Below are 12506 nucleotides of genomic sequence, written 5' to 3'. Positions count from 1 at the left end.
TATCCATTTTTCTTGAGACTTTTACACTTCCTATAAAGTAGTAATACCTACATTAAGAATTGTCCTGAGGGTGAAATGATATGACCAATCTTCTGCATTTAGCATCAAGGCTGGTCAATGAATGCTTAAGCAAGGTGACTATTATTACTGCTACTGCTATTACTGATACCAGTGCAGCTGACACTCCGTATTCCCAAAGTAATTACTAATCACGATAGACTTACTTCAGAGAACTGTAAGAGCTTCAAGTCTTCCAAGGGTGATACAGTTTTCATCCTGCATTTTCATCTACAAATGCAACCCCTCCACAGACTTCTAAAAACCAAATTCAAGTAAGTTGCAGATGCTGTGCTTTCCAGGAGGATAATGTCAAGTAGGTATTGACTTCTGAGTCTGTGTGAGTACATTATGGCATGCCTAAATCCCTCATTTTTATCATTTTATTTTACAGGGTAAGAGCTGAATGTAGGCTCCAACAGGAAGATGGCATTGAAGCCTGGTTGCTTGTTACTACTCAGAATGCCATCTACAAAAGGAAATTATGTAAAAAGCAATAAAGAACCCCTTCTGTTCTTGCAGGAGTCAGTGTTTCATAACTCTTTCTGTGATATCGTCTGTATGAGTTGAACCTCTAAAGTAAGTTTTTGGTTTTTTTCCTTTTTTTTTGTTTTATTTGTTTGGGTGTTTTGACTTAAGAAAAGCTTGTCTTTTTGATTATTATCACCACATGTTGGATGGTTAGGGGTCTCTTGGTCATTAATAAACTTTAGTCACATCTGTAGTTAATTGGAATGGACACATGGTTGTTCTTATAAATTTCAAATACATTTAAGAGAAATGAATAAGAAATCTACTTCAAATATCCATATTAGTTCTTCAAGGTACCCTTGGAAAAATATTTTTATTGTAAAGTTCCTTTATAGAAAGGCTTAAAAAGCTTTTAGTTGCTTCACATTTAGCCTGGAATAGACTTTTGCTCAAGCTAGATTTGCATTTATGTCATAAATTAGAAATTTGCATTTATGTCATTGGGTTTAGGAACCTTATCTAAGTTGCCACGACCTTACTCATTACCCTCAAGAAGATGAACAATTTAAAGGGGGAAAAAAAGGAAGTGAAAAAATGGCGGATAGGAGGCAGATAACCTGTAGCTTCCACTCGAAGGGACAGAGCAGAGTGTGGAGACCCACAATTGGAACTTTTTCTCCAAGAACTACCACAGGAACATACCAAGAAAGCCAAGAGAATCCACAGAACCTTTGGAGGAAGTGGTTTGTCACTGCAGGCTCTGTGGGACAGCTGAGGAACTGTGAGTCTGTTTGCTTTCTCAGTTGGGAGGATTGTAGCCAGCTGGGAGGCTTGTAGCCTGGGGCAAGTTCTCAGCCCTGCTCACCAGCTGCTTGGAGATAAACTCAGAGGGTACAGGGCACTGAGACCAGCCTTTTGGGCTGCGGGCTCTGGCAGAGTGGGGTGGGGGGCGGGCGGGGGAGGCATGGTGGGAGTGAGACCAGCCTCTTTTGGGCTGCGGGCTTTGAGGGAGCTGGGTGAGGCCTGTGGCTGCCCACTGTCTCCCACGTCCCTGGTGACCTGTGTGAGCAGTAGAGGCAGCCATAATCCCCTGGGAACATAACTCCATTGGCCTAGGAACCACCCCCATCCCCCACAGCAGCCACAGCAAGCCCTGCCTGAGGAGAGTCTGAGCTCAGACATGCCTATCTCTGCCTCCACCTGGTGGTCTTTCCCTACCAGGTAGTCAAAACAAAGGTCATAATCTCTTGGGAGCTCTATGGCCCTGCCCACTGCCTGAGAAACCTGAATACTTATCCAAAGGCGACCCTAGGACAAGCTTGTATCCTTCCTGTATGACCACTGCTAAAGCGCTCTTAAAAGTGCCACCTCCTGGCTGGAGGCCAACCAACACAAAACCACAGCACTAACAAAAATACAACAAAGGACCCTCACAGAGTCCACTTCACTCCCTAGCTACTTCCACCAGAGTGGGTGCTGGTATCCACAGCTGAGAGACCTAAAGACAGATCACAGCACAGAACTCTTTGCAGACACATCCCAGTACTAGCCCAGAGCCTGGTAGCTCCGCTGGGTGGCTAGATCCAAAAGAGAAATGACAATCACAGCAGTTTTGCTCTCAGGAAGCCCCATCCCTAGGGGAAAAGAGAGAGCACCACATCAAGGGAGCACCTCCGGGACAAAAGAATCCAAACAGCAGCCCTTGAGTCCCAGGTCTTTCCTCTGACATAGTCTACCCAAATGAGAAGGAAAAGACATCATTATATGAAAAAGATACTGGCACACACAGTTTATAGCAGCACAATTCGCAATTGCAAAAATATGGAACCAGCCCAAATGCCCATCAATCAAAGAGTGGATAAAGAAATTGTGATATATATATATATATATATATATATATATTTATATATACACACACACATACACACACACACCATGGAATACTACTCGGTCATAAAAAGGAACAAAATAATGGCATTTGCAGCAACCTGGATAGAATTGAAGACCATTATTCTAAGTGAAGTAACTCAGGAATGGAAAACCAAACATCGCTGTGTCCTCACTCATAAGTGGGAACTGAGCTAGGAGGGCACAAAGGCCTACGAATGATACAGTGGATTTTGGGGCCTTGGGGAAAAGGGTAGGAGGAGGGTGAGGGATAAAAGAGTATACACTGGATACAGTGTACACTTCTCAGCTGATGGGTGTTTCAAAATCTCAGAAAGCACCACTAAATAACTTGTTTATGTAACCAAACACCACCTGTTCCCCAAAAACCTATTGAAATAAAAAAATAAAAATAATTTTTTTTAAATGAAGGGTAAAAAGACAATTAGGTCCCAAAGTAGAGAGAATCTGATAAAAAAATTTTGCCCAGGTTCTTGTCACCCAACATTCAAGTTTCCATGAAAGAAATTAATTCTGCTGAATTAACACTGGAGACGTATTTCATGACTTCCTTTAACCATCTCTCACCAGATAAGATGAGGATTCATAAGCAAGAGAAATGTTTTTTAGGACTGTTTTGACTTCGTGTTTGTGTATTTAAAAAAAAAAAACAAAACAAAACATCACTAATCTATCAGACCAAGGTGGGGTTTTGCCATTAGGAAATGACGGTCTGAGCCGTGATGGGTTGAGAGAGCAGGTTGAGTGGTGTGGCTTGTTCCCACTGATCACCAACAAACATGCTTCTCCCAAGGTGAGAAGGCAACCACAAAGCCATTAGAGGCCACTCCTCTAGAGCCAACTGCCATGGCTTATGCAACTATCCCCCCTGCCAGCTCTCCAGGGTCACAAAGAAAAGGAAACAGGGATTCTGACCTGACCTCCACAAATGCTCAAGTGCCATCACCTGCTATTTTGACACCAATTTGTCAAGTAGTTCTCAACCTAAAAGTGCATCAGAATTGCCTGTGTTGCACTTTATAAAGGTGATTCAGAATAGGTTTTGACTGAGCAAGTCTGGAGTAGGGCCTAGAAGTCTGCAATTTTAATAAGAACCAGGAATGGTTTTGATGCATGTGGTATCTGAACTAGACTTTTGGAAACATCAGCCCAGCACAGTGGTTCACAAACCTGAACATGCATCAGAACCACTTGACTGGCTTGTTAAAACCCAGATTACTGAGTCTAATCTCCAGAGTTTTTCATTCAGTAGGTCAGAGGTAGGGCCCAGGAATTTGCATTTCTAGCAAGTTCCCAGGTGATCTTTCTGCTGCTGCTGACAGGGGCCATGCTTTGAGAACCAATGTCCTACTAAAACACAGAAAGAATGCCTCTTTAAAGCACTGTTGGCTAAGAAGGTGGGATACTCCTTGAGAAAAGAAAAAAAGCAAATGGACACTTACTGAGTATCTGCTAGGAGAAGGTAACTGGAACAGTGAAATCATATTCATTTTCCTGGTCACTATTTTTTTAATGTTTTTACAAATGTTCAGTTACGTGACATCGTTAAAGGTCACATAGCCAACTAAAATGTTTTAAACGATTTTTTTCTTTGAGTTTTTGTAGTTATACATGCAGCAATTTCGGGTAGCTTTTTGCCCAGTGAGGTTGCTTTTTGTTGTTGCCCAACTCAGCCTAGACTTACGTAGTTTTGCCCTGTGGAAGGAAAATGGCATTCCTGCCACACATTCTGTATGACACAGGAACATCTCTTCTGGAAAGACGGCTGGATTTCCTTGCCTTCATTTACCATTGCAGGGGCCAAGAAGTTTATCCAGAAGGAGAAACCATCATACAATTAGCAAGTCAAGTCATAAGGCACTGATTTCATTTGTTTATTTATTTATTCATTTATTAGTTCAGTTAAATATTTACTGAGAACAACTGTATTTGCTGGGTATTGTGCAAGGCACTAATAATAACAGAAAGACTCCTGGAGTGAAGCCAGGAAATCAGAACTGTGTGCTGTCTTCTCCACGTGCAAGCTTTGCTCCTGGGTAAGTCCCTTCAGCTTTTAGGGTGTCAATCATCTCCCTATTAGCAAATGCAGGGAGGGAGATGAGCCTTGGTGATTTCTAAGGCTCCTTTATTTTTGTACACTCCTGAGTTTATAGTTCAACTCTCACAATGTACCTAACCTTTGTGCTGTGGGGTGAATGTGTGGAAGGAAAGCTTGGAGGATGTAGAAAGAAGAAGAGGCAGAAGGAAGAGTCCTTGTCTTTGGAAACAGAAAAGATCAAAATATGCACATATGACATCATTGGAGAAACTTACAATTCAGCATCTAACCCTAAGGGAGCTCAGGTAGTACAGCTTCTTATGGGAGGAGTGGTCAAGGATGGGGGAATATAAATGAGGGAGTAAGGACTGGTGAGGGGTGGGCTAAAGGAATGGAGAGAGGAGTGAATTCAGCAAATGTGACCTCAGAAGCAGAAACTTTCCTGATTTCACTCCCCTTCACAGGCCAGGGTCCTCTTTCCTGTGTTGGTCACATCCTCAAATGCCTTTGGAGCTGGATGAACAGTCAGCTTGTGGGTAAGTATGCCAGGTTTAGCACATAAAAATATAGGAAGCCCAGTGAAATTTGAATTTCAGATCAACAACATAATTTTTTAAAGGATCAATAAGACCCAAATATTGCATGGGACATACTTATACTTTAAAATTATGCCTTATTGATCTGACATTCAAACTTAACTAAGTGTCCTATATTCTCTTTTTTTTTTTTTTTTTCCAGAATGGTTTCATTCCTTAAACCTCTGCATATGCCAGTCCCTTGTTTTGTATCACCGGATCTTATCAGGTTGCTTCTTATAAGAAAAGCTCAGCTAGACTCCTGATTAGACTAGATAGCCTCCCTTTTGCTCCCACTTTTTTTATATATATATATACTTTAAGTTCTAGGGTACATATGCACAATGTGCAGGTTTGATACATAGGTATACATGTGCCATGTTGGTTTGCTGCACCCATCAACTCATCATTTACATTAGGTATTTCTCCTAATGCTATCCCTCCCCCAGCTCCCCACCTCCTGACAGGCCCCGGTGTGTGATGTTACCCGCCCTGTGTCCAAGTGTTCTCATTGTTCAATTCCCACCTATGAGTGAGAACATGCAGTGTTTGGTTTTCTGTCCTTGTGATAGTTTGCTGAGAATGACGGTTTCCAGGTTCATCCATGTCCCTGAAAAGGACATGAACTCACCCTTTTTAATGGCTGCATAGTATTCCATGGTGTATATGTGCCACATTTTCTTAATCCAGTCTATCATTGATGGACATTTGGGTTGGTTCCAAGTCTTTGCTATTGTGAATAGTGCCACAGTAAACATACATGTGCGTGTGTCTTTATAGTAGCATGATTTATAATCCTTTGGGTGTATATGCAGTAATGGGATTGCCGGGTCAAATGGTAATTCTAGTTCTAGATCCTTGAGGAATCGCCACGCTGTCTTCCACAATGGTTGAACCAATTTACACTCCCACCAACAGTGTAAAAGCATTCCTATTTCTCCACATCCTCTCCAGCATCTGTTGTTTCCTGACTTTTTAATGATTGCCATTCTAACTGGCGTGAGATGATATCTCATTGTGGTTTTGATTTGCATTTCTCTGAAGGCCAGTGATGATGAGCATTTTTTCATGTGTCTGTTGGCTGCATAAATGTCTTCTTTTGAGAAGTGTCTGTTCATATCCTTTGCCCACTTTTTGATGGGGTTGTTTTTTTCTTGTAAATTTGTATGAGTTCTTTGTAGATTCTGGATATTAGCCCTTTGTCAGATGGGTAGATTGCAAAACTTTTCTCCCATTTTGTAGGTTGCCTGTTCACTCTGATGGTAGTTTCTTTTGCCGTGCAGAAGCTCTTTAGTTTAATTAGACCCCATTTGTCTATTTTGGTTTTTGTTGCCATTGCTGTTGGTGTTTTAGTCATGAAGTCCTTGCCCATGCCTATGTCCTGAATGGTATTGTCTAGGTTTTCTTCTAGGGTTTTTTATGGTTTTAGGTCTAACGTTTAAGTCTTTAATCCATCTTGAATTAATTTTTGTATAAGGTGAAAGGAAGGGATCCAGTTTCAGCTTTCTATCTGGAAACTCTATGCTATGGGGGAACCTCTCAGGACCTGGGCATAGACAATAAGGGGACAGGAGCCCCATCTTATTACACTTTGGCTGTTCCCTGCTTCTTGACCAATGGCTCACTTAGAATGCCTAAATAGATTTTTTTGTGTGTGTGTGGCCAGAGAGTGGAAAGAACCCAGCTTCCCTTCCCTCTGCTGTGTACCCTTTCCTCAGACTAGGATTAAAAGCAGAGAAACCCTTGGCATCCTCTTCTCTCGTAAACCTGCTTACCACCAGGGTTAACCTGACGTCATCTGGCAGCATTAGATTTCTCTGGAGCTTCCTTCCCCTGGTCTGGGAAGCTCCTGGATACATACCCGAAATCTCTCTGCTTGCTCTGTCTTGCCTCAGCCATATTCTCATCATTCTGCAACTCGATGGTGTAGAAACAGCAGAAAGAGTGAGAACAGCTGGAAGAGGAGCTTTCTGACACCAGTGGGGTAGGGACTGGCTGGGTTACTTTTCTCTAGTTAATTTTTTTCTGTTTTCGTTTTCTTAAGAAAAACGGTCTCTCGCTTTTCCTCCTTCCAAGCCTACATACCAGGTCTTTGGGTTGATTTTTGTCTCTATTCCTCCCATCTCCCTGTGTACTTATTTTTGCCCTCACCTTGAGGTCCTTGAGTTCATTGCCAGAAGGAATTTGGCTTTGCCTGCTGGGTGGGCTGTCCTCAAGGAGGCCTGCGATCCAGAGGCTGACTGGGGACCCTGTGTTAGTCAGGGTTCTCCAGAGAGAGAGAGAACCAATAGGATAGACAGAGAGACATATAAAAGGATATTTGTTATAGGAATTGGCTCAGGCAATTATGGAGGCTGCAAAGTTGCACAGTCTGCTCTCTGAAGACTGGAGACCCAGGACAGCCAGTGGCATAATTCAGTCTGAGCCTGAATGCCCAAGAACCAGGGTGGCTGATAATGTAACTCCCACTCCAAAACCAAAGGCCTGAGAACCAGGAGCTCTGATGTCTGAGGTCAAGAGCAGATGTATGTCCCAGCTCAAGAAGAGAGAGAAAGAGAGCATGTTCACCCTTCTTCTATCTTTTTGTTCACTCCAGGCCCACACTGGTGAGGGCAGACCTTCTTTACTCAGTCTATCCAATTCAAATGCTAATCTCTTCTGGGAAGACCCTACAGACACACCCAGAAATAATGTTTTACCAGCTATTTGGGCATACTTTAATCCTGATGAGTTGACATACAATTGTCCGTGACAGGGCCTGAGCAGTGCAATCCCTGTACGTATTCCAGGCCATCTTATTCTGTGTAATGCAAGTTAAAAAAGTTTTTTGGGGACACAAAGTAGTATCTGCACTTTCTTCCTTATGTGATTATGAGCTTCAGATGGGCAGACAAGCTCCATTCATTAATTTATTCCACCAACACCTCTTCAGTGCCTACTTTGTGCCACAACAAATGTCTTCAAATGCAGCTCTGTGTATGATTACTCAGGAGATACCCACTGAAGCTTATTTTATTAGTCTGCTCTCATGCTGCTATGAATAAATACCCAAGACTTGTTATTTATTAAAAAAAAAAAAAAAGAGGTTTAATTGACTCACAGCTCTGCATGATTGGGGAGGCTTCAGAAAACTTAAAATCATGGTGGAAGGGGAAGGAAACATGTTCTTCACGTGGTGACAGGAGAGACAAGTGCTGAGCAAAGGGGAAAAGCCCCTTATAACCATCGTCTCAGGGGAACTCGCTCACTGTCAGGAGAACAGCATAAGTGTAACTGCCCCCATGACTCAATTACCCCCCACAAGGTCCCTCTCATGACACATCGAGTTTATGGGAACTACAATTCAAGAGGAGATTTGGGTGGAGGCACAGCCAAACCGTATCACCTATAATCTGCTGTCACGTGCATGATATGGTGGGGTGTAACCCAACTTACAGCAACCTGACAGCCAGCCTGCAACATGCCAGGAATGAACTTTGGCTTTCCTACCAGGAGGGACCAGGTGCTAGGAAGTACAGGTTGGTGGGTAAAATATGGCATCAGAAGAACAAGGTAACAGAGGTAACAGTTATGGCAAGATGTCAGGTGGAGGAGGCCCCACAATCCAGGGAAGTCTGTTAGCAACTCAGGCCCCAGCTGTAGACCAGGTCAGGAGCAGGACCTTTCCTGAGAGGAAGAAGAGAAGCCCACAGAGGAGGGCAGGAGGGCAGCCCTAGAGGGCCTGGGAACAACTCAGGTTTTAGGCTGAGGCTTGGGTGTAAGGATCAAGACAGAGGCTGTTACCTGGTTTACAGCAGAAGAAAAGGCTGGGTCTCAGAAACAAGAAAAATGTCCTCCCTTGGCAAAACAGGAACAAAATTTGGGGGCCACAGAAGCAGCAAGTGATTGCAAGTAATCAAAATCTGAAGTTAAAATTGCTTAAAGTCTACTTTTCCAAAATCAGAATTGTTCCTTTGGGTTCCATGAAGCTGAGCCTGCATGTGTGGATTAAGCGGCTTTAGTAGGGGGCCTGGTGGGATGGGTGGGTGCTGGACAGAGCCTAGCATCGCTATCAACCCTTGTGGGTTTTCATGATCACAGATATTTGATGAGTGTTTCACGCATTGAAAAGAATTTCTATTTGGTGAACCAACCCAATCAGACTAGATTCTTGGAAAATCTATATGGCAACGACTTTAAAACTTCATCCAGATTGGAGAAGCAGACAGAAGGCACTGATTTTCTCTAGAAACAGGGGCTTGAGCTTGGTCCCTGGGGATGGAAGAAAACCCTGGAAGAGGCCATCAAAACCTGATATAAGCTGAGTTATGATACACAGTGGTGTTTGCCAACCTGTAGTGGAAACAGCTCTCCCTGGAAGGCCATGCGATGGTCTTTGCACAGCCAAGGGCTGGAGACCCACCATGGGTGTGGCCCTGCAGATGAGTGAAGGGGAGATATTCCTGGCACAGGCCTATAGGCCAAGCAGGCAAGGCCCTCAAGTAGTGATGGAGCAAAATGCCAGCAGGTGCTTCTCTCCTCTGAGCTCCTGGATTCAGCACATGACAAAGCCAGCTGTATCTCTGGTGATAAGTGACTGTTTCCAAGCTCTCAGGTGCACGGAGCTGTCTGAGCAGAAAGATCCATCTACGGTGGAGTGCAGATGAAGCAGAAATGCTGGGTGCCCAGGACTAGCTAGAAGGGCTCGGTTGAAGACGTGGAGGAGGCACGTGGAGGGAGTATCTGCAGCTTCCTCTAACGGGAGAGCGGCCAACAGCGCAGGAACAATCTCCACAGATTCAGGGGCCATCGACAGTGAGAGTGTTCCCCAGCATCTTCCCTGAGAGCAAGAATTTGTGGCAGTGACTAATCTTCCTTTGCCCTGCCTTCTTTATCCCAGAAAAGCCATACAGCCAGCCCTGGGTTGAAAGAAGGTCCAAGCTATTACACACTCTCAGAACTTGGGTCGATATTTTTAAAGGTCCTGGAATAGAGATTTATAGGTGAGGCTTCTCTTTGGGGCTGTGATTACATCTGGCTTCTAAAGATTCTAAAAATGTATCTTAAGTGTGCCAAATACTTATCCACATTCTGGGACAAACAGCTCTACCAGGTAGACATCCTGGCCTAGCCCACAGCATGCTGATGGCTGGCTTCAGCAGCTCTGGGATTTGAAGGCAACAGACATCAGTACAAAATTCTGGAAGGCTGCATCACTGTTCTGTATCCTCTCATGCTGGACTATCTTAGTGCTCCAGGCTGGAAAGTTAATGCAATGTCAAAAGAAGCCTGGACTAGGAAAGGATAGTAAGGTAATAATTCTAAATGGCTGCCTGTATCTTTTGACTTTTTAGAAATATTAGGATAGCTAATCGCTCCACTTGAATATCACAATAATCTTATGAAATTCAGTTCATTATTATTATCTGAATCATCTCAATGAAGGAACTGAGGCCTAGAGGGGTTGAGTGGCTTCCCTGAGGCCACACAGCTAAAACAGTCCAGGGCTCTTCTGGCTCCCAAAATCAAGGGCATGTTTCAGATGCTTGATGGGTTGGTTGGTTGTTCAAATTGTGCTTTGCATTCTCTCCTGTGGTCATTAAAAAGAGGCGAGCACGGTTATTTGCCTCGTTGCAACATTGAAACCTTCATGTTGATTATCTCTAAGAATTTTGGTCTCTGGTTGCTTCAACCCAAGGATTTTGGTTCCTGGGTCTTTTCTTCACCCTTTCTCATTTCACTCACAGCTTTAATCCTAGGCAAGAACCTTAATTTTTATTTAGGCCCTTACTTTATATAAGGCACTGTAATTAGTTCCTTACTAATTTAAATCATTTATTCCTTGTAACAACCCTATGAAGGGAAAACTACTATCATCTCCACTTTGCCAGTATTGTAAACCAAGGCCAGGAACATTAAGCAATTGTCCAAGACCACATGGCTAGGAAGTGGAAGACGTAAGAGTTGAACTTGAGTTGGTAGCCTTGAGAGTCTGCCATCTTAATCACTGTGCTATGTCACCTCTTTTAATCTAGAGTGGTGGTTCTCCAACCACAGTGAGCATGAGGGTCCCTGGGGGGGCTTGTTAAATCATGGCTTCCTCTCAGAGATTCTGATTCAGTAGGTTTGGGGCTGGGCCTGAGAATTTGCCTTTCTAGTAAGTGATGATGCCCATGCTTTGAGAGCCACCAATCCAGGAGCTCCCAGTGTAGTCGCTTGAGAATCAGCTGGGAGAGCTTTTGAATAATGAAGACTCCAGGACCCCATTCCTAGATATTTTGATTCAACAGATTTTAGAGGAGGGTGTAGGAATCTGTAGCTTTACAAACTCTACTAGAGATTCCAGTGTGTAACTGGATACAGAGACTTCTGAATTAATCTCCTGATGACTCAGTTTCCCATCTAGAAATGGAAAATTAACCTAAGAATTAGTCTGTCTATACAAGACTGTTGACTAGCGCAAATGAGGAAACAGATGTAAAAGTACTTTGCAAAGATAAAAGATCTATTTAGAAACAATTTTTTGGTCCACTATGGTGGCTCACACTTGTAAACCCAGTACTTTAGGAGGCCAAGGCAGGAGGATCATTTGAGGACAGGAGTTTGAGAACAGCCTGGGCAAAATAACCAGACGCTACCTCTACAAAAAATAAAAAATCAGATAAGCATGGTGGTGAGTACCTCCCAGCTACTAGGGAGGCCGGGGTAGGAGGTTCACTTGAGCTTAGGAGGTCAAGGTTGCAGTGGGCCATGATCGTACCACTGCATTGCAGCTGAATGATACAGCAAGACCCTGTCTCAAAAAAAAAGAGAGGCAGTTTATTGTGGTTGCTAAGCAATTTACTATGAGTTTTGGAGTAGGACCAGCCTGATTTGTGTTCTGACTCCTCCCTTTTCACCTTTAAATCCTAAAATGGAAATAATGAAAAATGGAAATAATGATAGTCTTGTCATAGCAGTTGTGAGGATTAGGTGAAACAATTATTCTACTGTGTTTAGCACATAGTAAGTACTCGGTAGAGTATTATTTTATGTGTTTTATGCATTATTTTTATTGTCCTTTCTTCCATGCTGACAGCTGTATGTATACAGCTTGTGTGATTAATGCACCTTGATAGGCGTCTTCCTCTCTTCTTAAGGGCCCTTCTGTTCCTTGGGTGAGTCCAGCTCTTTCTTTATTTGCCTCCTTATATGCTGGCCAATTCTCTTTTAAACATCTGTACACGTCCATGTAGTCTATGATCTTAGGGTCTTATTCTTTATTTTGCTTGTCTAATTTTGGATAAAATGATAAAGAACAATAGCTAACATTTGTGTCTCTGTTTAGAGTTTTACAAAACACTTTAATATACATTGTCTTATTGGATACCAAGGAATAAAATGATGATGATGATGATGATAACGATAATGACTATAATGATCATTGCTTTTTACAAGTGGGACAAACAAGTCATACAGAGAAAAAGTTATTGCATTAT

General features: G+C 43.0%; 1 long non-coding RNA gene across 1 annotated transcript in view; it reads left to right on the top strand.

Moving 5' to 3' along the window:
- Nucleotides 1-482: 482 nt before the first annotated feature.
- LOC134732480 (uncharacterized) overlaps nt 483-12506 on the top strand; it is a 73921-nt gene continuing 61897 nt past the window's right edge. Inside the window, exons 1-3 of the long non-coding RNA XR_010115700.1 lie at nt 483-636; nt 1039-1309; nt 4939-5010. This is a non-coding gene — a long non-coding RNA (uncharacterized lncRNA). The remainder of the gene's footprint in view (nt 637-1038; nt 1310-4938; nt 5011-12506) is intronic.

This window comes from Symphalangus syndactylus, chromosome 14 (assembly GCF_028878055.3).
Source record: "Symphalangus syndactylus isolate Jambi chromosome 14, NHGRI_mSymSyn1-v2.1_pri, whole genome shotgun sequence".
In the NCBI taxonomy this organism is placed as follows: domain Eukaryota; kingdom Metazoa; phylum Chordata; class Mammalia; order Primates; family Hylobatidae; genus Symphalangus; species Symphalangus syndactylus.
The sequence above is the reverse complement of the archived record's forward strand: the minus strand, read 5'-3'. Positions and strand labels throughout refer to the sequence as shown.